The 24,379-nt window shown below is 57.6% G+C and overlaps 1 protein-coding gene across 3 annotated transcripts in view; it reads right to left on the bottom strand.

Annotated features, from left to right (window-relative positions):
• The window catches only part of PRRC2B (proline rich coiled-coil 2B), a 76,065-nt gene extending 54,950 nt beyond the window's left edge, over positions 1 to 21,115 (bottom strand). For all 3 annotated transcript variants that reach the window (XM_054726728.1, XM_054726729.1, XM_054726730.1), the window contains exon 1: positions 20,947 to 21,115. The gene's annotated coding sequence lies outside the window, so the exon portion shown is untranslated. The remainder of the gene's footprint in view (positions 1 to 20,946) is intronic.
• Positions 21,116 to 24,379: the final 3,264 nt, after the last annotated feature.

Raw genomic sequence — 24,379 nt, 5'->3', positions numbered from 1 at the left:
GCATGACTCACGCCCGGATCCGTGGGACGAGAACTGGCTGAGGCAGGTCCTCACGGGCAGGCACAGACCCAGCCTGGCCTCCGCGTTCATGCTGCTTTCTCTCTCTATTGTAGGAACAGAATTCATTTTTGGTTTCCCTCCAAACAAAACCTAATTGGGATCCTCAGTGTCACATAAAACAGATGTGAGCCACATGTGCCCTGCCTGGGGGAGTCCCGCCTGCGTGCCAACCCTCCTTGTAACCCCTCCTTCCTGAGGCACTGCCAGGGGGGCCAAGGGCATTTTGGAAATGGCTGGCCTGAAAGAAAATGCTGCCGTTCGGCAGAGGACACAGGGCCTAAAACCCAGCGCAGACAGCTTTGGGGAATGGAGAGAAGGACGTTTAAGAACCATTTCAGGTCTGCGTGTTTTGGCAAGTCATCTAAAGACCTGCTCTGAGAGGGGCAGGCTTCCCGGGAACGAGACAGCTCCACACATTCCCAGCAAAGGCACGTACACCAAGCCCGCCTCCCCTGACAGCAGTCCCACCTGTCCAACAGGCTGCGGGACTGCCAGCTCGCTGTCCCCCACCCCCACCCCCACCCCCACCCCCACCCCCCGAGAAAATCGCCCTGCACTCCATCTTATCGAAAGCCATTTCCGGGTACAGGATTCATTTCACTCTGCGCTTGGGTACCAGCCAGTGTCAGCCACCCAGCCAGACAGGCCATTCGGGATGGCCTTGGGATGGCTGTGATTCCCTGGGGAGCCCCTGCAGCCACCCATTCAGGGCTATCACAGTGGCCTCCAGCATTCCTGAGAGCCAGGCACCTGCTGAGCACCCACGCCTCACTGAGGACCCCTCGCAACAGTTCTTTCTAGAAAATACTACTGTCATCAGCCTGCTTTACTGAGGACACTAAGATGCAGTCAGAATATAGAAGTAACTCGTCCAAGGTCACGGGACTACCTGGTGTTGGGCTTTAAGCCCAGGGAGGACATGACCAGGCCCAGACCTTGTGCCCAGAGGACCCGACTCCAGGCCGCTGCTGCTTAGCTGCGGGAGGGCAAGGGCACAGACAGGAAAGAGACGCACTGGCTCTGGAATAAGTCACCCCGGGCTGAAGGCAGCCCCTGGCCAGCTGCACAGAAGATGGCACCGGACAAAGTCTCCGAATAACAGCATTTTCTTTATCCCGATGCTGCCAACAGCAGCTCTACATGCAAGGCACAGCCAGCTCTTCACAGGTCCAGTAACACTGGCCCAAAACACCTCCTGGTTTCTCAAGTACCCCTCAACCCTCAGGACACCCGGACACCACCACGCGGCCCTCTCCTTCAGGCAGCAATGCTGACAAAGCACCCACTGCGTGCTCCAGCCCAAGCCTGCCTTCCAGGGCACAGACGGTCCTGGGGGAAGACCCACCATCCGCAAAACTGAGTTCAGCACGTGTGGGACGGCTGAGGCGCGAGCAAGGCAGGCGGAGTGTGTGTACAGAAGGAATGGAAAGATCCTGCCGCTAGACTGCACGCCGAGAAGCCCGGCCAGCGGGAACGGAAGGTGAGGCAGCGGGCTGGCCAGCGCCGGGAGCAGCCCGGGGGGCAGGAAGATGTGGCCATTGGACAGCGCACTCGCTATGTCTCACTCAAAACGTAAAGGACCGTCAGCACAAGGTCCGGTGCGGGATCAATCACCAAGTCCCTCCTTCTCCGGCAGGCCCAGGCCTGGCACACAAGGACCTGGACGTAAGGCAGGCGCCACACACTCCACACGCTCAGACGTCCACGCACCACGAGGCGTGCCAGACGCCGCGCTGCTCGGCGCTGGGGTGCGGAGACACCGAGCACCAGTCCTTGCCGTGGGCTCCACCAACGCTTTCTGCAAAGGGCCGGAGGGTGTGTGTGGCACTGCTGGCCACAGGGCCGCCCTGGCCACCGCTCAAGTCTGCCCCTGCTGCCGCCGCGACAACAGACACAGGCGTGGCTGTGTCTACACAACCTGCCTACACGGACGGGGGCCGGCGGGCGGGGCTGCAGCTTGCTGGCCTCTAGTCCGAAGGGGAAGCGGGGGTGGAAGGAACGCGTTACCACGACATGACTGCCCCAAAAAGGCTTCCCCTGGGCACCAGACGGGGCGGACAGGGCCGGGTGGGGAACCCGAGCTGGGTCTTGCAGGGGGACTGATGCTGCCTCACTCAGCAACAGCAGCAGCACCCCCCCACACACCCCACCCCCACCCCTGCACCCACACTCGAGCTGTCAGAGGCTCCCTACAGGCACCAGGCAGAAAAGCAGGCTGCCTTTGGAGAAGCCGAGCGCCCACCTTCCCCCACGCCCGGCAGCCAGGCGCGGCCATCTGGAGAGCTGGAGCCCAGGTTTGCAGCACAAGGCAGCCCTTCCACCTGCAGGAGCCCCGGGGGGCGGGGGGCCTTTAGGAAAGGTATGTGGTGCCCCTGCAGATTACAGACAGCCCGCCCTGTCCAAGAATCAGCTGCCTGAAAACAAGGCAGGCCGGGACCAAGGGGTGGAAGTGGGGCTCCCGGTAACCCGGTGCTCCTTCCGGCAGACACCAGCCACCACCAGGAGAGGCCACGCCCCCGAGGGGACAGCACCTTAGGGAAGCAACAGAAATTCGAAATCAGAAACAAGGCCTGTGCTGCGGGGACCAAAGCACTCCTCACCCCAACCTCCTGCAAGCCCCACCCCTGCCTCCCGGACCAGTCGGCTCCCCTGCCCGTCCTCCGTCCCCCTCTGCCCGAACCGAGCCACAGCACGAGCACCTGCCCACACACCGTCCACGTCCTGCCACTGCTCCGGCGGCCAGTCCCAACCCTCTGGCCGCACACACTGGCCCCGAACCGCCACCCAGTCTCATGCCCACCCCCGCCACCTCCGCTCTCCAAAACAGCTTGCATCTCACCTCTGCCCCACGGACTTCAGGCCGGTGTCCTCGGGGGTTAAACACAGACGGATGCCACTGTCCCCTCACGGGGCAGCCGGGAATAAAGGAGAACAAATGCAACAGCGGCGACCAGTGCTCGGGGCCCGCCCCCAGAGGCCCTCTACCAGGGGCAGCGGTTACCCTGGCTCTGCGCCGCTCGCCTCGCAGCTGCCCGTCACTGTCACCCTTACAACAGCTCATCCCTCCGGGCTCCGGCGCAAGCAGGGAGGCCTCCGGGTCCCGCACACCCCGGGCTCCTCCGCCCTGGCCACCGAGCACCGGGGCCCCTGCTTCCACCTTCTGTGCTCCAGGCCCCACTTGGCGTACCGAGCTAAGGGCTCCGATGCAGAGCGCAGGCCTTCAGACCAGGAGGATCAATTCGCGGACGCTGAGGACCGTCGGTGGACCCGAGTTAGTCCCCAGGAGAGACATGCCCTGGAGCTCTCAGAAAGCCCCCTGAGCTAAGCCCCCCTGTGGCTCCGTGTTCACCACCACCAAGCTGCCCCGTTTCAGGGCTCCCCGCCTCGGCACCCCAGCACGGCTCTCGGAGCAATCCCACTGGCGTCCCACACCAGGCGGCCTCATGGAGGTGGGGGGCCCAGCCCGCTCACTGGGTATCCCTAACAAAGCGTTTCCGTTACAAAGGAACAAATGCTTGATACAGAAAAGCTGCAAAGCTTTACAAAACCCAGGGGATGCCCCCGAACCGCTCCCGGCCACACAGGGCTCCGCACCAGGACGGCCCACTGCGGGGCCCTGGGCCGCAGGCTCCCCGCCCGCCTCCTGTACTCGCTGCCATGCGGTGCTTCCTGTTTCAAAGGAGGTCAGCAGGAAGGTCATACAACACTGGACGTGGGTTCTAAGTGCATCTGCCACTTGTTTTTAAAATCACGAAGATGGCTTTCAGGAGAGCCTAGAGGAGACGGCGGGCGGGCGGGCAGAGGAGGAGGCACCACGCGGGTGCCGGTGGCAGCGACCTGCCCACAGGGATGACGTCACCGGGAGCAGCGGGGCTCCGGGCACCAGAGGACAACTGGCAGGCAGCCTTCCGTTCCGTCAGGAGCAAGTCTTCCCTCCACCTTCCCTAACTCACGTGCTCACAGACGGGCTGCGGCAGAACAGGAGACACAGGGTGGTCGGCCCTCCCTCCACCGAGTGACAGCCACTGCTGCCCACCTACACGCAAACCGCCTCGAGCCAACCAGCCTCGCACAGCGTGACGGCAGGAGCCAGGGGTCCCGGGCCTCGGCCCCTTGGTTGGCTGTCTCACTCGGTGGGGACAGGACGTGGGCAGAGGCTGCTGGGAGGACAGAGACCACGGTCACCCGTGTGACAGGACACCGCAGCCCAGAAGGGATTCCAGAGGCTGCTCCTGCCCTGCAGGCCCCTCCCTTCTCAAGAGCGGCTGAGGGGAAGGAGGGAGTCACTCTCCATCTCTCTATAATAATAAAAGCCGATATGCTAATCAGACCGGACGACCCGGACGAAGCCAGGGCTGCGAGGGAAGGAAGGCCGGCCTCGAGTGTCCTGGTCTATGTAAGGAGCTGGGGCAAATGACCAGACGTCCCGCCGCCTGGCACCTCTGCAGCCTCTCCAGCAAACGGTAGCTCTAGCTGACACGAGAAGCGAGCACGACTGATCATGTGAGAAAAGCGGCCAAGCGGCGTAATCAACATATAACACGATTGCTCAAACACGTGTGCATGAATGTGTACACACATCCCAGAAATGGCCCTGAATTCAATTCCATTCGGTTCATAAAACACTATTTAGAATACAGAGGGTCCTGATTAAGCAAGGCAGGATCACAGGCATCTATGCCTCACCCTTCCAAACCCCTAAAATGAAAATAAGCCCTAGCCAGTTTGGCTCAGTGGATAGTGTTGGCCTGCGGACTGAAGGGTCCCGGGTTCGATTCCGGTCAAGAGCACAAGCTTGGGTTGCAGGCTCGATCCCCAGTAGGAGGCGTGCAGGTGGCAGCTGATCAATGATTCTCTGTCACCATTGATGTTTCCATCTCTCTCTCCCTCTCCCTTCCTCTCTGAAATCAGTAAAAATATTTTTAAATGAAAATAAACAATAGAGAGAACCCAGAAGACAGGGCCGATGTGGGCGGGGCAGATAAAGAACAGGCAGGAGGGGCAGTAGGTGTGGCAGACTGGAGGGCCCTGCAAACTGAGGGCTGCAGACCAGAGCTGTAAGGGCCGAGCTGTAAGCCGGGAGGTGGGGACTGGAGGTGGGAGCCGGGAGGGGCTGCACCTGCCCAGCTGGCCTCCCGCGTGGCCTCCAGCCTCCTGCCTCCTGCCTCCTGCCTCTCCCTCTGGATAAATTAAACAGGGAAGGCTGGGCTGGAGAACACGTGGGTCAAAGTGGAGGGGTGAGGAAAGAAGCTAAAAAGAGAAGCGAAGTAAAACTGGAGTAGCCAGTCCCGGCAGGCGCAGGCCCCTCTGCTGCTGGCCTCACAGGAAGGCGGCGGCAGGCAGACACAGCTCGTCCCTCTGTCCCGCCACGCCCAGGGCAAAGGCAGGGTCTTCTCTTGAAAACCTTTACAGACACTTGAGGCTCAAGAAAAAAGGCCGGCCTCCCAGTTCCCAGTCAGCTGTGTGTGCCCAAGGCCACAGACATCTGAGACCCCAACTAGAAGACCGACCAAGGGAACAAAGAGCCGAGAGGAAACAGACAAATGCCAGGAACAAGTTCACAAATCCTATATAATAAAAGTGTAGTATGCAAATTGTCCCCTCGACCTGGAGTTTGACCAGGAGGCGGGGCCAGCAGGGGGAAGGGAGGGAGGCCCCAGCCGGCAGCCACTAGGGACCCTACCAGTGCACAAATTTTGTGCACTGGTCCTCTAGTAAATAATATAAATCAGTATCCGCAGAAAATACAGAAAAGATACTGCACCCGTGCAACCAAAACAGGATTTTTCCCTTAAGGGACAATCCGAAAACAGAAAGCTCGGGAAGGGTTACACACGTGAGCCACAGCCCTGCAACCTCAGGTTGATCATAAGCAAAACGCCAGCCAGAGCCCAGCTGCGGTCATGCTATGGACACGGACGGTGCTCCTGAAAGCAGGGTCGTGAGGAGCTAGAAGACCTGACAACTCACAGTCCAGAGCACCTGCGGGGACCTGGCGGCTAGCGGGGCACCTGGACAAGGAAGGGCATGGGGAAAGGAAGGAAATCCGAGTGAAGTGCAGACGCTAGTTCATAACGACGTATCAGGGCTGGTTGGTTAGCTGGGACATACATACACACTAACGTAAGATCTGCGTGATGGGGAGACTGGGAGCAGGGCACACAGGAACTCCAACTTTCCGGTAAATCCAAACTGTTCCAAATCGATAGAACAAATGGAAGAATAAAGTCAATGAAACCTCAGAAAAATTAACAAGGAGATGAATGCTAGTCTCCCCTCCACTCAAAACGAAAGGACTAATCCAGGAGTTCGAACTTCACTAGGAGTTCCAGGAGCACGGAGAAAAGACAGAGGGGAGGAAATTACCAAATAAAAATTACAAGAAAAATCCCAGAGTCAAAGTCCTCAAGATCGCAAGTGCTCAGAATAACGGATATACAAAGAACACCAGGAACGACGTGAAATTTCATTACATTATGGCTGAAGAGCGCGCAGCCCCTGAAATCCCCGCCCCCCCCCACCCACCCCCCTGCCAAAGGTCCAGGAAGAGCCAGCAGGACGCAGCGAGGCGCCTCCCTCTCGGGCGGCAGCAGTGCGTTGCTCGAGCAGCATTCCTCTTCCGGGGAAAGGATTTTCCATCTAGAACCCAAGACTCAGCTGACCAGATCAACTATGGGGACAGAAAAAGACTTTTCCAGACTCATACAAGGACTCAAAGGACACGAGAGCAAAGCAAGACAGAGGCCAATGTCCCAGGGGCCACTCCTGCCCAAGAGAAGGCATCTTGTCCTGCCCCAGGCAGCCCTCGGGCCTAAAGGGGCTGACCCACCCCCAGCTGGGGTGGAGGGGAACACGCCTGGGCGAAGAGAAAAGCCCCGACTGCCAGTGATTGGCTGGGAAGGGGTCTGACCCACCCAGGCAAGTCACACACCTGGTTCCTTAGCGACAACATGGAACACGGGGCCAACCAACCCCCCTGCAGCCTGCGCACCTCCGGACTCGCACTAACTGAGCCGGAAGGGACCAGTGTTCTAATCGACAGGACAAATGGAAGAATGGAACTGTTGTTTAAGGCCGCTTTAAATAGCTGCTGATGCTGGATACTCCAATCTCCCAACTGATACACATGGGACCCAGGAAACAAGGGGTCCAGCAGGGGGAGCAAACCCCAGTCCCAGAATGACAACCAAGGAAGCACCACAGGCAGGAGCGCCGTCCAGGCAGGAGAGCGCCGTCCAGGCAGGAGCGCGCCGTCCAGGCAGGAGCGCGCCGTCCAGGCAGGAGCGCGCCGTCCAGGCAGGAGCGACGTCCAGGCAGGAGAGCGCCGTCCAGGCAGGAGCGCCGTCCAGGCAGGAGCGACGTCCAGGCAGGAGAGCGCCATCCAGGCAGGAGCGCCGTCCAGGCAGGAGCGACGTCCAGGCAGGAGCGCCGTCCAGGCAGGAGAGCGCCGTCCAGGCAGGAGCGCGCCGTCCAGGCAGGAGAGCGCCGTCCAGGCAGGAGCGCGCCGTCCAGGCAGGAGAGCTGGGAGGAGGGCTCCAGCATCGGAGGTGCGGAGAGATTCTCTAATGTGGCTGCGCACTTAGAAAACAGCGCTTGTTGAACTTTATGGGAGCACATGTAAAATGTAGAAGACACAAGTTTTATGCCGTTGAAGTCATCCATCTTTTCTATTTTGGTAGTGTCCTACTGAAGGAATTTTGTCTTCTCCGGTGTTTTCTTCTAGCCGCTTTGTTGTTTATCTTTCCTGTCTGGCTCTGTGCGCTCACAGTGCTTGTGAATAGGAGGTGGATTCCCCCACATGGAGAATCTAACATCCCAGCACTTGGTTTGAAGAGACCATCTTTTCCCCGTCATGTGACCCCTTTGTCATAAACTAAGTGACTACTTGTGTACCGTCTGTTTGGAGGCCTCCGCGCCTGCTCCCGCCGGTCTGCCAGGCCTGCGGCCAGTGCTGTGCTGCAATGGCTGTGGCTGCCGTAAAACCCTGACTCGCGTAGGACACGTCCCACAGCTCTGCTCTTCCCCTGGCGACGCCTGAACTGTCCTTGGCCCTTCCATCTCATTCCAGTTTCAGAATCAGTTTGTCAATTTCCAAACAAAACAACAACAAAAGAAAAGCCTGCTGGGAGTTTGACTGAAGTTACAAGGACTCTAGAGATCATTTCTGGGGAAAACCACCATCTTTACAAAGCCAAGTGCCAGTGAGTATGTGGAGCAAGGATACGTCGCGTGCACTACAGGTGGCCATGTCACCTGGTACAATCGCTGGAAAACTGGCAGCTGCAGTGACCTGTGACCCAGTAATTCCATTCCTACACTTACACCCAATATACCCAACACATGTGCGTGCATGCGTCCAGGGCCAGGTGCAAGAACGAACAGCTCAAAATGGAAACAAGCTACAAATCCGCCCCCGCCAGAAGGAATCCATACTGTATGCACATAAGGCAATACTACTCAAGATCAAATAAATGTACACACAACTACAGGGGTGAAACTCACAAATATAACGTTTCATAAAGAACCAGGCACAGCCTGGCTGGTTTGCTTCTGTGGATGGAGCATCAGCGGACTGATGGGTCCCTGGTTCAAGTCCAGTCAAGGGCACATGCCCGGGTTGTAGGCTCGATCCCCCGAATTCCCCGTCTCATAGGCCAGGAGGCAGCCAATCAATGATTCTCTCTCATCATTGATGTTTCTATCTGTCTCTCCCTTCCTCTCTGAAATCAATAAAAAATATTTAAAAAATAAAAAAAAAACAGACACAAAAGATTAGGTTATAGGCTCAATCCCCGGCCTTGGAGGCAACTATTCAATGTGTCTCTCTCATCGATGTTTCTCTCTCTCTCTCCCTCTCCCTCCCACTCTCTTAAAAATCAATGGGAAAATATCCTTGGGTGAGGATTAACAAAAACAAAAACAAAATCAAAATTTACCCAGGAACTGGCAAATGAAAAGAAATATATGGCACAAAGCTCTCTTTCCGTTTCTCCTTCCTCTTCTACCTCCAAATAATGGTGAGTTAGCAAGTGAGAAGTACTTTGCAAATGCCACCAAAACCTAGGTCTGTATTGTAAAATCTGATTTGGTAGAGAACAGAAATTGGAGACGGCATTTGTAATGGCCTGTTCCTTGTAACCAAATCAACAGCGTTTTCTGAGGGCCACTGACCCGGAGTCAGCGCCGGGTGATTCAATCGGCGGATTCACGCGAACCACTGGGCCCGGCACCAGGACCGGCACTCGGGAGGGCTCCTGGCGGGGGAAGCTCTGGCCAGGAAAGAGCCAATAACGCACCACGCCCAGTCCTGGCCCCGAACACTCCCCACGGGCAGGGCGTGTCTGTTCTTTAATTTATACGGTAGTTATCTTTGTGACTAACACAGAACACCAACACACTCGCTGTAACAGTTCAAGTGATACAAACAAGTCAATCCAACTCAAAAAGTAACCGTGGCCTTGATGGATAACCTCTGCCCCTTTCTCAGCTGGCATAAACCTGTCAGAAGTTTGTAGTTTGTGGACTTCAATTTTTATTCTATAAATGTGGAAGTTACCACTATGCTGCAGCTGTAGCACACTGTACTGTTCAATAGCAAACTATGTTGTAATTGCATGATAGCACGCGACACTTTCTTCTCCTAATGTAGCCATGGCCATCTTTCCAGGAAACGCACGCTGATGGCCTCCTTCTTCTTAGCATCACACGGGACTCCCTCTGCAGTTGTGCCACTTTACCAGGCCCTATAGACATGCCAATCACTCCGGTGTGCACTGTGACAGTAATGCCACCCCCCCCCCCAGCCCTGTAGGTTCCACTTGGACCAGTATTTCGATGAAGCACATTTGTAGTTTGTGTGCAAAGAACTGGAAGGCAGGAGGAAAGGCAAGAGAAGAGGCGCGGAGAGTGACCCTCCCAGGGACCCGGCCTTCCATCAGGTCAGGTACCAGGAGGCAGAAGCCCTTCAGCAGCAAATGCTGGGGGGACACACAGCTCAGCCCCTGACCAAGGAGCAAAGCCGCTTCCTAGCCAGCCTCCTCCAACCACTGCCTGCAGCCTGGAGGCAGAAAAGAGGCACCAGTGGCTTCCCGGGGAGCCCCCAAGGAGACTCCTTAGTAACCAACAGGTCCCCCCGGGCGCGCCTCCCTGTGCTCAGTGAGGAACTCCCAGGCTGCTGAGGCTCCTGCTAGCCACTGCCAGGTGGCTGTCCTTACTATCACCCCCACTTCCAGGTGAGGCCATGGAGGCCCAGAGGGTGCGCAACAGGCCAAGGTCACTCCGGCCTCCTCACTCGGTCACATCCTCTCCGAGCGGAGGCTGTGCACAGGCCGTTTGCTTACAGAGATGGATTCTCAACGGCGCAGCCCACAAGCCACACTCTGAGGAAAAGACAGAGGTGAAATGGGCTGCGTTGGTTTAAATCATCTCCCAGAGAGCAAGCCTGCGGCTCTTTATTCTCCAAGCCTCAGGCGCAGAGGGAAACCAGGAAGGCACAGGTCACGGGACCACCAGTCAGGCAAGACCAGGGCTTACAGAACAAAAAGAACCCAGAAATAAGGGCCAGGTGCGCCCCACGGACCTTCACAAGCATGCCGACCGCCCTGCAGCAGGGGGGACCGGGAGCGCGCGCCCTCGCTGCACACACACCAACTTTCCCCACTTGCTTTTACACTGAACCTGCAGCACCAACACCTCCCTCCTGCGAACAGAGCTGTTCTCAGGACTCCGTGACCCCTCCCTACTCCGGTCCCCCCCATTCCTAGACTGTCACAGACTGGCTGCCTCCCTTCACCCTGCCAAGTTCACATACAGAGCACACGGCCCACCTTGCCCCTGCGCCCCGGCTCCCGTGTCAATGCCAAATGGTTAGCTTCCAGATCCTTGGAGAGCAGCCCTTGCTGGTTAAATCTGCCCTTTGCCACGGCTAAGAATTACCAATAGGGTGTCGGTATTTCCGGGTGGGCACAGAATTCCAATGGTCTTTCTTCCCCCTGCAGAGGACAGCAAGGACCAAAGTGATGCTGGGGACCCGTATGTAAGATGTCTACGTACACCTAGAAACTTACCTGCTTTCCAGTGTCACTTCAGGTCTTTAAAACTCCTGTGCATAGTTACAACATTCCCATCAGTAGAAAACTAAACTCTTCAAGACGGTACTAACTCCTGAGCTGAAAAGAGGCCAGCAGGCAGGCAGGACGGACTCGCATTTCCTGCCCTGCGTTCTGAGCACGGGTGTGCGGGAACCGGCCGCACCGCCGCTGTCGCAGTGTTTCAGGTCTTGCTAAACGGAGCAACATGGAACCAACACCTGTGCCGCTCCTCACGGACGGGCTGCCCTGCGCCGGTCCGCTGGAACTGTGTCACCAGAGCAACGCTGAGCGGTGCCAACCTCACGGCCTGAACAGGAAACAGGCTCAAAGGGTAAACAAGACTTGTTCAGGGTCCTGCTGCGTAGGTGCAAGAGGCGGAAACGAACGCTGCACGCCTGACCGGCTGCAGCCCGCACACTGCAGAGCCCCCGCACCCACAACCGCCTTCACATACACCTCCCAGGCCTCACCTCACTCTCCAAGAGCAGAGCAGACTCAGTGTGGGGGCAGCCAATGATCGAAGCCTTGTCAGGGGGGATGGACCTTGGAGGCAGGGAGGCCTGGTGAAGGGTCTGAGCTCCTGGAGGTGAGAGCAGGGGCGATTTGATTTGGGTGGAAATCCTCAGCATTTAGCCCTGAGCTCAGCAATTAGGAACACCAACATCTAGTAAACAAACGGCCCCAAGTGTATACGCCTGCCTACGGCAACCCCCCAGGCCCTCAGCTGGGGCTGAGTCCCGGAGCCTTAATGGGCACGGTTTTCCCCAGCCCTTGCCCGCGCCAGGCACCGTGCAAACACCCCACGTCCAGGAGGAAGGGTTACCGTCACCTAGTGCGAGGAGGCGGCGGCCCCAAAAGAATACCAGCACATCATGGCATCACCCGCTCGCAGGGCCAGAACCGGGACTTCCAGGCAGCTGACCTCAGAGCTAGGCCTGCTCTCCACCCAGAAGGGGCCGGGCATGCGGAACGCGCACTCCCTCTCAGAGGGGCTCCGTGGGAACTCCGCGGAGGCGGCCTGAGCGTTCTCTGCCAGGCTCTTGTGTATGAAGTCTGGAAGAAAACATCAGTGACAAAGGCCATCGTTCTAGAGGACACTGAAAATCACACTCAGACCGGCTTCCTGTGCCTCCCTCCGCAAGCCCCGTGTAGTTCCCACATGAGCCTTCACCTGGTGCGGTGAGAGGGCACTCCTGCCCTGGCCACTCTGCAGGGAGACCACGGTGAAGTCTGTGGCCCGCGTGTCCACGCGGATCAGAACCGAACATTCTCCACCAACTGTACGAGAGCTAGAAACACGGACACCCCGCCGCCCCCAGCACGCCCTTGGCCGAGAGGGCCCGGTCAGAAACACCCACTCACATCCAGCTGCCCGGACACGGACACCATCTTCTGAGAGGAATTTAGCAGAATTCTCCCCGAAACAATAGCCAACGAGAAGAGCCAACACTGCCGACACTCTCAACCGGCTTATACACAAACTGTCACTTCGGAGGGAAATTTGGCAGAATTTTACCAAAGTCGTGTGATGTCCAAAAACTAGAAATAGCCCAGCCCTAACTGGTTTGGCTCAGTGGAAAGCGCGTCAGCCTGCGGACCGAAGGGTCCCCGGTTCGATTCTGGTCAAGGGCATGTACCTTGGTTGCGGGCACATCCCCAGTGGGGGGTGTGCAGGAGGCAGCTGATCGGTGTTTCTAACTCTCTATCTCTCTCTCTTCCTCTCTGTAAAAAAAATAAAATATATTTTTTTAAAAAGGAAAAAAAATAAAGAAATAGCCCAAAGTCCAAGAGGAAGCGGGTAAAATCAAGGATGTCCACAAAACAGCCTCTGCAGTTGCTCCAGCGGGCGATGCAATGAGCGGCGCGGGCTGCTCGGCAGGACGCCAGGCGTTTTATTACGGGGAAGGGGCAGGCGCCCCAAAACCAGAAATCCGCGTGGGCATGACCCGCAGCATCTCGTCTCCTGTGGAACCACAAGAAGCTACTTGCGGCGACTTGGTTCGGGAGACTGGGTAAGAGCCTGTACCTTTAACACAGCTTCAACTTCCTACTTCAAGAAAAAAACCAAAAAGTCCACTGGGAATACATGGGCCCCGGGATTATGAGCTATTTTTGTTTTCTTCACACACTTGTATGTTTTTTAAAACCTAATAAACATTATTTTTAAAACACTGGAAGTGTGGTGCATCTGTCCTTACTAATATGGAAATGTTCGATAGATGTTCTATTCTTGCTTTTTAAAAAACCTCCCTACAAAGGGCCATATTTGTGTAGGCTCTGAGTCGAGAAGGATAAACACTCCGGCTGTAAACAGTGGTTACGGCCTGGGAAGCTGAGGGAAAAGAGCTTTCCTTTTTCTTCATGCTGGCTTTTCCTTTTTTGTTACGAGTATGTATACGCTTTCTTTTTTAATCCTCTCCCGAGGATATGTTTTTAATTGATTCGAGAGAGGAGAGAGAGAGAAACATGATTGATTGCCTCCTACACCCCCCCACCCCCACCCCAGGCAGAGATCGGACTCGAAACCTGGGCAGGTGCCCTGACCAGGAATCGAACCTACGCCCCTTTGGAGCGTGGGATGGCGCTCTAACCACTGAGCACACCAGCCAGGGCACGAGTGTGTATGCTTTTGCAATTAATTATATATCAGGGGGAAAATTCCGAGTTATGCTTCAGGACATCGCTCCACCCGCCGCAGCTATTTCTGAACACTCAGCCCATTCAGGCGCAGACAGGCCGGCCCGGCAGCAGTGCGGCCCTCCCAGGCAGGCCGGGCTCCTGCACCACCTGGAACAGAGCTGGGCTTTTAAGCGCCGAGCCGTACGTAAACAACACCTGCCTGAAAAAGCTCTGAGGACACAAAGGAACCATGGAAAGCGCGAGATGACCTCCTTTTTCCAGCTGGCCCCGCGCTGATCCAGCCCATCTTTCTTCACAAAGAGATGGTCAACTGGAGCATCCTGAGCCCACGGCCCAGCTGCCCGCTGCCGGGCCGCCACTGGCCACTCCGGACCCCTGGCATCATCCTGCTCACATCCCAAGGGCTCCGGCGCTCGGGAAAGCAAGCTGACCCACAGGCCTCTGGGGCCCGTATATTCTTTATTTCAACTTAGAAACGTATTTTTAACTAGGGGCCCGATGCACGAAATTCGTGCAAGAGTAGGCCTTCCCTCCGACACCCGGGACCCGGGCTTCCCTCGCAGCCCCGGCTTCATCAGGAAGGTCGTCCAGAAGGACGTCCAGTCTAATTAGCATATTTTGCTTTTATTATTATAGAGACTGAGGCTTGGCACACAGTTTTCCGGAGGTGCTATTTCAAGTCAGCTACCTGTTCCGGAAGGCGTCCTTCACCCCCCGCACCGGCTGAGCTGGGCCTGCCTGCTCGGTGGGCCCCATGAGAGCCTGGTATGCAGCTCCCTGCTCACGCTACACACCTGTGGAAGCGCGTGTGAGACACGGAGCACCGGGAGGAACAGGGAGCAACAAGTCCACTCCATGTGCCCCTACTCACTCCCTCCGTGGGGGACAGTCCATTCAGTAAATAAAAGCAAAACTGTATTCCTAAACTGTTGCCCACCAATACGTGAATGGGTAAGCAAAATGCGTGTGTGTAATACTCCATTATCTTATCCATGTATATGCTAGAGGCCCGATGCACGAAATTTGTGCAAGAGCAGCCTTCACAGCCGCAGCACTGCCGGGTCCCTCCCTCGCAGCCACTGGCAGCTGCAGCCCTGGCTTCATCCTGGAAGGACATCTGGTCTAATTAGCATATTACACTTTTATTATTATAGATAGATGTGTACATATAAAAGAATGAAATATTATTCAGCCTTAAAAAGGAATGGAATTCTGACGTGCCACAAACTGGATAAATCGTGAGAAACTAATGCTGAGTGAAATAAGGCAGTCACAGGACAAATACTGGATGATACCACTGACAGGGATACCCAGAGTCGTCAAACTCAGAGACAGAAAGTGGAGGGTGGTCGCCAGGGGCTGGGCCGGGGGGGGGGGGGGGGGGGGGGGGCGGGAAGCTAGCTTTTAATGGAGACAGAGTTTCAGTTTGGGAAGATGACAAAGTGCTGGAGAATGATGGTGGTTGCACAATGTGAATGTACTAATGCCATTGAATTGTACACTTAAAAACGGTTAAAATGATAGCTTTTGTTACGTATCTTTTAGCACAATAAAATAATTGTTTAAAAAAAACCTAAAGCCCTAGCCCGTTTGGCTCAGTGGATAGAGCATCAGCCTGCGGAACAAAGGGTCTCAGATTCGATTCCAGTCAAGGGCATGTACACCTTGGTTGCAAGCTCCTCCCCGGCCTGGGGCCCTGGTCAGGACTCCTGCAGGAGGCAACCAATCCACGTGTTCCTCCCACATCGATGTTTCTCTCGGTCTTTCCCTCTCTCTTCCACTCTAAAAATCAATGGAAAAATATCCTCGGGTGAGGATTAACAACAACAAAAAAAAATAAATAAATGTGATTAAATGTTTAAAAAAAAATAAAACTAAAGTTGTAAAAAGAGCTATAAAGAAAAGCTACAGGGGCTAGGAAAGAATCACCGGAGGGTGATGACAAAGTTAGGTTGAGGGGTTCCCAGGTTGAGGGGTTCCCAAGGCCTCTTTACGGAGGCACTTGCCTTCCCCCCACTGGATCATGAGCTCCCGAGGAGCACAAGTGGGGTGTCCACATCCGTGTCCCCGGAACAATAAATGTTTAAGTCAATGCACCTGGCCAGACTCACACCAGTAAAAGGAGTAAGACCCCGAGCCCTACTCACCCAAGGGCTCAGCCAGGACTGAGACCCCAGAACTTAGGGCCCCTGAGGGAAGCCCCCTGTGCCCAGGGCTGAGCCGGTGACAGGGCTGTCAGAGCAGCGGGTCCTGAGCCAGAGCTGAGGAAGGAGCACCCGCTCGGCCCGGAACGCCGCTGGGGGGAAACCACCAGCAGCCCAACGAGGTTCACGGGCAGGAATGCGTCCCCAGCTTTGTTCTAAGAAGGGAAATGGGGACAGTCTGTCTAATAACAGAGGATTAGACAAATCATGTCACGTCCTTACACAGCAAGTATGCAATGACTACAAATCACGCTTCCAATAATTTAGGGAAATACATTATAACCTTAAGAAGAACTACATACTGTGAATAGTGTATATAGTATTTTTTTTCTAATTTTGAAAAACCCAGCACGTAATCAAAGGAAATACACCAATCCTTACTGTATAGTGAGGTTACAGGTGATTTGTATTGTTATTCTCGTCTTTATTCTTTTCAGTATTTTGGTGTTTTTTTCCAGTGAAAATGTTACTTTTACAAATGGGGGGAAATGTAATTAAAAGGCCTTGCAAAACGCCTGGCAAATAATAGACGGTCAAGGAGGATCCGCTGCAAGACAGGGAATGAAAAAGCAATAAATAGCGCTTCTACAACACCACCGAGAGGAAAGGCTGCGGGTTTCCTCGGGAGGCGGGAGGGGGTCCAGAGCAGAGCTGCCCAGCCCGCTGCTGGGGCGGGGGGGGGGGGGGGGGGGAGCGGAAGGAAGCCGTGGAGCAGAGCATGTGCAGGAGGCCAGCGACTCAGACTTCATTCTGCCCTCGGACCCCTGGACCCCTCGTGCAGCACTTTACAAACCAAGACTGCCCGGGGCACCCCAGCCCCAGGCTCAGGCCACAGGCAAACCAACAAGCAGAGTGAACACCACTCAACCAGGACGTCTGGCTCCAGTCCCTCAGGCAGGTCTCCCTCCCGGAGCAGGGACCGCCCACGTGCCACCTCACACAGGTCAGGGATGCCACCTCACACAGGTCAGGGATGCCACCTCACACAGGTCAGGGATGCCACCACAGACAGGTCAGGGATGCCACGGGCAGCAAAGCCCAGTCTCCGAGCTCCAGGTAAGGAGGTGGAGGTCGGGTCCAGACGGCACCTTTTAAAACTAAACGCTGGTCGTGAGAATTTCATTTCACCAGCAAGCTCCTCTCTCCTCCTGATCTCCAGCACTGCAGGCAATGCCTTCATTTCTTTGTCCAAAAGGACAGAACCAAGGTTCCTCTGGCTACACACGTCTCAGGGAAAAACCTGAAGACAAAAATCGAGTTATGGTTTGAAAAGAAGATAGTCTGCTTGGCCTGGACTAAAATCTGAGACTCAGAGCACAAAAGCCAGCAGGTCTCTGAGGGAAACTCCCTTTGTCAGAGGGCAATGTCCTGCTTAAAAATCCAGTGTAGATGGGCCCTGTTTAACGCCTGCCCACCCATAACAAGATCCATACTTTTGACAGTAGACAAGCCTCATTATCAAATTTAGAAACACATGTTCTGGCCCACGTGGCCTATTACGGTTTGAAATAGAAACCAATATAGAAATGATCAATCTTAAACGGTAGAGTAAGGAGACATATAACCAGCACACAGCCATTAGCAACATGAGTCAGTACTTGGTGCAAGGTGCAAAAAAAAATCTCAAAAGTACAATAAATTAACCCTTCAGGAAAAGAGAGGACTGCGATTTTAAAAGGGGGTGGTGTGAACAGGCCAACCAAAAGGCTTAACAAAAAACAACAAAACAAAACAAACAAAAAAACAATCTCGGCCAGGCCCCAGGCTCCAGGCAGCAGACGGAGCTGGAATTAGCTCTGACTTGCCATTCCTGAAATTCCACTCTCCCAGGCTTTTCCTTTACCCATGTGGGCCTGAAGGAGCCTGGGAGCTGCAGGAGGTGGTTGGCCCCCACAATGGGCAGACAAGGTCCCCCTCACAGTGCATTCCGAATTCCCAGGTAGTCCAAAGCCTGCGGAGGGACAGCCGGTCCATCTCCTTCCCTAACCAGCAGCCCAGAGCCGGCCTGGGCTGGGTCTCTGGGCCGGACGGAAGCAGACAGAAAGGATGGAAGGGGTGCGGCCTGAGAGGAGCACAGACCCTGTTGCCACGCCTTCAGCCCCACAGCCAGGAGGCCTGAGGGGGCACCAGGACATTAAAAACACACCTGGACAAAACCAAGATGGTGTGGGAATGCCAAAAGAGCCAACACAGACGCCCATCAGACTGCAGAACCACTGGAATCCAAGCAGCCTCACTTACAAACCAGCTACAGGCTTGGCCCAGGGGTAGCCGGTCTCAACCTTCCCCCGCAGCCAAGACTGGGGTCAGGCTCCCCGTTAGCTTCAGTCCTTCCTATGGCCTCCAGTAAACAGTGGACACCACGTCCGGCTGGGCAGTATCGCTCTCCTAAGCCAGCCTGGGGCTTCCAGGCAGGGGAATGGTCATCACGCCATCAAAACATGAGGCGGGGCCAGGATTTGGGGTGGGAAAGTCACAAGGGCCACCAACGAGGAGAACTGGAGAAAAAGACCAGGAATTAGGAAACAAAGAACCAGAAAACTAGGTAACCACAAACACAACAAACGTTTTCATCACCCCCTATGGATGGGAGCACTTGGCTACAAATAGAAGTGAGCTCCCGAGAGCCCCAGCAGAGTCATTATGACCAGGCCTAATTATCCCCATTTTCCAGGGGCAGGAGCTGACCCAATGCGGCCCAGAATCCCGGCTCCCAGAGACATCCTTGCCCAAACAAGCAGAGGGCCCCCAGTGAGTCTCCGCCGCTCCCCGAGGAACGCGGTTATCCTCCAAGGCAGAACCCCTGGGTCTCTGCTTGTCCTCGGCGCCTTGCACTATTCCAGCTCTGCCTTCAACCCAACTGTCAGAACAGCTCAGAGGGACAGCCCCCCCCTCCCCCGCCCCCATCCAAACACGGGACCCAGGACCACATCACCCCGGTCTACCTAGTCCCTCCCTGAGGGCTCCACAGTGCCATTCCCACCCTGGCCTCCCACAGAGGCCCAGCCCTGAAGCATCAAGTGGCCATTGCTACTTTGTGCCTTGAATTCCTTCCCCCTTGTCCAGGCCTCAGCCCAGCACCTGTGGCTGCAGGCCGGCTGGCTCTGCGGACGGCCCCTCAGGTGGCTACCTTCCATCCTGGGACTCGATGGCAAGTATACAAACAGCAGAGGAGGAACAACGGCTGAACCCCAACTGTGTGCCAGGCCCTCCACCATCTTCCCGACCTGACCCTCCGAGGTGGAGAATGCAATGTCCCTTCGTATGTCACTGACGACTGAGAGAAGCCCCGAGTGCCCTGACAGAGGAGGATGGGCACCCCAACACCTGGGCCTCCCCGTCCCACCTGACAGCACGGCGCTGTGCACAGACATGCCCAAATGGCTTTGGAGAAACCCTGCTAGGACTGCGAGTGGATGGTAATGCAGAAAGCCACATAAAAACGCTCGTAAAACCCTAAAGGAAAAAGGAAATCGCAGGCACGGTGACCGATCCTGTACACCCAAGGCTTCCAAAGGTTTCTCCCAGGCAGCCATTTAGCAAATGACACCCTCAGAGCGCCTCCCAGCCCCCTCTCCCACCCCTTCGGGCGGACCATTCCCTGGAAAAACACCTCCTCCTCCCGCCGCAGCGTGGGCTCCGGCCTCCCACGGTATTTACAGAGAAGAGAGAAAGGGGGGCCGCTCCTCACCGGGAGGGCAGGGAGGGCAGGGGAGAGGGAAGGGCAGGGGAGAGCAGGGGAGGGCAGGGGAGGGGAGGGGAGGGGAGGGCAGGGGAGAACGGGGGAGCAGGGGAGAACGGGGGAGCAGGGGAGGGGAGAGGAGGGGAGGGGAGGGGGAGGGCAGGGGAGAGCAGGGGGAGGGCAGGGGGAGGGCAGGGGGAGGGGAGAGCAGGGGGAAGGGAGGGGAGGGCAGGGGGAGGGGAGGGGAGGGGAGGGGGAGGGGAGAGCAGGGGGAGGGGAGGGGAGAGCAGGGGAGAAGAGGGGAGAGCAGGGGAGAAGAGGGGAGAGCAGGGGGAGGGGAGGGCAGGGGAGAGCAGGGGGAGGGGAGGGCAGGGGAGAGCAGGGGGAGAGGAGGGGAGAGCAGGGGGAGGGGAGGGGAGAGCAGGGGGAGGGGAGGGGAGAGCAGGGGGAGGGGAGAGCAGGGGGAGGGGAGGGGGAGGGGAGAGCAGGGGGCGAGGAGGGGAGAGCAGGGGGAGGGAAGGGGGAGGGGAGGGGGATGGGGAGGGGAGGGGAGGGGAGGGGAGGGCCGGGAGGAAACCCAGCGCAGAGCCGCCGGGCAGACCCCGAGCAGCGACATCCTGTTTATTAGTCAACATCTCGGCAGCAGCGGCGCCGCGTTTCCCAAATACCCCCGGTGCCCGCACTCCGGCCGCGTCGGCGGCGGTGACCCCGCACACAGGCCAGCGGCCCGGCCACCAACCGCGGTGACACTCGGGGAGGGGGGGGGCCGGCCGACCCGCGCCCCGAAACCGCCCAGCGGCCGCCGCCCCCGGCCCTGGGCCCCGAGGGCCGCCCGCCCCCCGAGCCCCACCTCGGCGGGTGGGGTGGGGGCCGGAGAGCCGCCCGACGTCCCCGGACCACACGGCCTTCTCGGCCGCCGGCCGCCGGCCCCCGGGCCGCCCCGCACGCCGGCCCCGACCCCGGGGACCCCGCCGCGCGGCGCCCGGGCCCGGCCTCCCGGCCTCCGACCCGCCGCCGAGCCCAGGCCGCGCGGCGCCGCCACAACAATGGCGAGGGCCCGGCGCCCGCCCCGGCCCGGCCTCCGCCCGCAGCCCCGGCCCCGCCGGCGGCCCAACGGCGGCAGCGCGGGGCGGGCCGAGGCCCGCGCGCTCGCGGACAAAGGTCGCCGGGCCCGGGCCCCGCTGTCAGTCAGCGCCGCCGAGACAAAGCCGGGCCGCGCCTCCATCTTAGCGCCGCCGCCGCCCCGGCCCCGCGCCCGCCCCGGGCCCACCTGGTCTGGTTCCGCGGGCGCGACGGGGCCGGGCGATGGCGGTCGGGCGGCGGTCGGGCGCGGAGGCGGCGGGATGGCGGCGGATGGCGCGGCGGCGGCGCGGTGCCTGCTCCCTCGCTCCCTCCCTCCCGCTCGCTCGCTCGCTGGAGCCTCCGAGCCTGTGTCTCGCCGCCGCCTCCCTCTCCCTCTCCCTCTCGCGCTCCGCTCCCCGCCCCCCGCCGCCGCCGCCCCCGCCTCCCCCGCTCCCCCGCTCCCCCGCCCGCCGCCGCCGCCCGCGCAGCGCCCCCTGCCGCGCCCCCCGGGATCGCCGGCGCCCCCCGGCCTGAGGGGCTGGGGTCCGGGGCGGGGGTTGAGGGCGGGGGCCGGAGCCGAGGGGAGGGGGCGAGAGGAGGGGCGGGGAGGGTCAAGGGGGCCCCTGCAAGTGGAGGGGTTCGGGAGGCGGGAGAGGGCGCTGGGGCTTGGGGAAGGGGCGCGCGGAGCGAGGGGGGCGGAGGCCGGGAGGGGGAGGGGCGGCCGGAAGCGGGGGCGCCGGGGCGAGGGGCCGGCGGGGGGTGGGGGCCGGGGGGCGAGAGCCCGGATCTCCGCCCCTCCCCCCTCCGAACCGCAGCGCCCCCGACAGACCCGCCCGGAGTCTGCGCGGAAGGAAGCAGATGCTGCACCGCTCGGGCCGGCGCGAGGCGGCTGCCCGCGCTGTGGGGCTCCGTCCCCTCCGAGCGAGGGGAGCTCCGGCCCGGCCTCCGCGGGGCGTGCGAGCTGCGGTGACAGCCACTCGAGGGCTGGCGGGCGCTCCGCCCTGTCGCCCTGGCCGTCAGGGGTCGGTCGGAGGTCAGGACAGCTACCTGGGGTCTGGCTTCCCATTCTAGACAAACTGGCAGCTAGAACAGTAATCTGAAAAGGCAGAGACACAAAGCCCAGCCGGTGTGGCTCAGTGGTTGAGCGTGGACCTAGGAACCAGGAGGTCAGGGCACAGGCCCGGTTTGGGGCTCGACCCCCAGTAGGGGGCGTGCAGGAGGCAGCTGATTAATGCTCTCTCATCATTGATGTGTCTATCTCCCTCTTCTTTCCTCTCTGAAATCAATGAAAATATATATTTTTAAAAAAAAAAGAAGGCAAAGACAAAACGGAAGGTTGCTGGGGCAAGTCATTAGCGCCCCCTCTAGCACTTGTCCGTACCCCCCGTGGAGTGGCCTGGGGTGGTCTGTCTCATTTCATCACAACCTTTGAGAAAATGGAGACTGAGAGGTTAAGTAACTTGCCCCAAGCCACACAGCTCCAGCTGGGAGGCTAGCTGACCTGCTCCAGCCTCAGGAACGGCGTTGGGGTTAGCCCGGCACCGCGCCTGGCACCCGCCAGACCCTCCATACATGTTGGTTGGTTTGTTGAAGGGAGGAAGGAGGGTCTGCCCTTGACCTTCCTGGCTGTGCAGTAAGGACCCTGGGACTCGCTGTCTGTGCCAAGAGGGAACGTGAGGAAAGCCTGGACACCTTGGTGCTCTGGGAGACAGGAGGACGGGTTAGAGGCAGGGGAGAAGCTCAGCGAACGCTCTGCTCCTCTGGGACAGCAAGGGCTGCTAGGCCCTGGGAGTGAAATGACAGCAGGCGCCCCACTTGCACCCCAAAACCCCAGGGTTCTTGTCCCGGGCTCAGGACATCCTTTTCTTCCTGCACTTCAGTGGGGTGACAGCCACGACAGGGGCCTTTTACTGAGCACCTCTTCCGGGCAGCGTGCTGAGCACTTCACAGAGGTACCTGCATGCGTGGGAGATGGTGGTTACTGTCCGCACTCGGTGGATAAGGACGTTGAGGTCAGAAGGTCCGTGGCCTTAGCCAAGGTCACACAGGACCTGGGTGGTGGAGCAAGGATTTGAGCCCAGCAGCGCCAGCCTCCGAGGGCTGAGCCTTTCCTAGAGAGAGGCAAGGCCAGGATGCCGGGTGGGGAGCGGGCCGTGGACTGTGGTCTGAGGCTGTCAGCCAGGGCGGCTCCTAGGCTTTCTCCAGGGTCTGAAGGCCCCCCTCCAAGGCGTCCCGGAGTGAGGACCTAGAGAGCACAGAGGGAGGAAGGGGGAAGGAGAGAGCAGAGCATGGGTGCTGGACCTGGAGGTTATTTAGTCCCAAGAGCCTCCCCACGAGTGTGGGAGACATTCAAGGAGACGTGACCCCAGGAAGCAGCTCCTCTCCAGAGCTGGACGCTGGAGGAATGTGAGGAATGAGGGGACCACGCCGTCCAAAGCCGGGGAGAGTCGGCGTGAGCCAATGAGCAAGCGTTTATTTCGTTGTTGTCACTTTTTCCCTCTTAAATATGAGGAAACTTGCAGCTCTGCTTATGGGTGGAGAAATCTTTTCAGACTCCCAAACTGAGCCGGAAGGGGAATTCCACCCATCCCTCTCGGCTAATGCCGATTTTATAGAAGCATGCTTCCCCCCAAACGTGATCACTGTCTTCTGTTACACTGAAACTTAATGTTTTTGTAAAATGCTTATAACTGTATTTCTTTTCCTTTTTTTTTTTTTTTTGGTTGTTGTTGTTGTTAATCCTCACTGGAGGATATTTTTCCATTGATTTTTAGAGAGAGTGGAAAGGAGGGGGAGAGACAGAGAGAAACATTGATGTGGGACACATCAACTGGTTGCCTCCCACGGTTAAGTCCCGACCAGGGACTGAACCTGCAACCGAGGTATGTGCCCTTGAGCCCTCAGGCTGACAGTCTATCCACTGAGCCAAACCGGCTAGAGCATAACTGTATTTCTTTATCCCTGACTTTCTTGTTAAAACAACGTTATAGCTAGTGATGGGTCTCCTTTGCGTTAGTTTCACATGGAATATGGAAAGCCCTGCCACTGACCAGCTTGGGGGCCTTTTAGAAAAACAAATTAATCTAGAAAGTTGCCTCCTTTCGCTCTCTCTTCGTTCTCTTTCCTTTAGGCTTCTCCTCGCCTAAATCCCGGCACGCAACGCCATGCCACGCCCCGACACTCACTGTCACAGTCCCAGTCTTTCCCTGTCCCCTAAAGACAAGGCGCTCACCCAGATACCCTGAATCATTCTTTTAAAATATATAGATAGCTAGATAAATAGGTATGTTTTCTATTGATTTTAGAGAAAGAGGAAGGGAGAGGGAGAGATAGAAACATCAATGAGAGAGAAACATCAATGGGCTGCCTCTTGCACGCCCCCTACTGGGGATCAAGCGAGAAACGGAGTATGGGCCCTTGACCAGAATCAAACCCAGGACCCTTCAGTCTGCGGGCCGATGCTCTAACCTCTGAACCAAACCGGCTAGTGCTGAATCCTTCATTTTTAATTCCCCAGTTCCTCACAATCTGTGGCACATACTAGGTTAATGAGAGGTTACGGAATAAAAGAGAAAACAAATACAGGGAGGGAGAATCTTGGGACTCGGGGAAGGAATTTGACTCCTGCTGGCCCCATGCCC

This window comes from Eptesicus fuscus, chromosome 15, assembly GCF_027574615.1.
Source record: "Eptesicus fuscus isolate TK198812 chromosome 15, DD_ASM_mEF_20220401, whole genome shotgun sequence".
Classification (NCBI taxonomy): Eukaryota; Metazoa; Chordata; class Mammalia; order Chiroptera; family Vespertilionidae; genus Eptesicus; species Eptesicus fuscus.
This window is presented reverse-complemented; position numbering and strand designations above follow the sequence as displayed.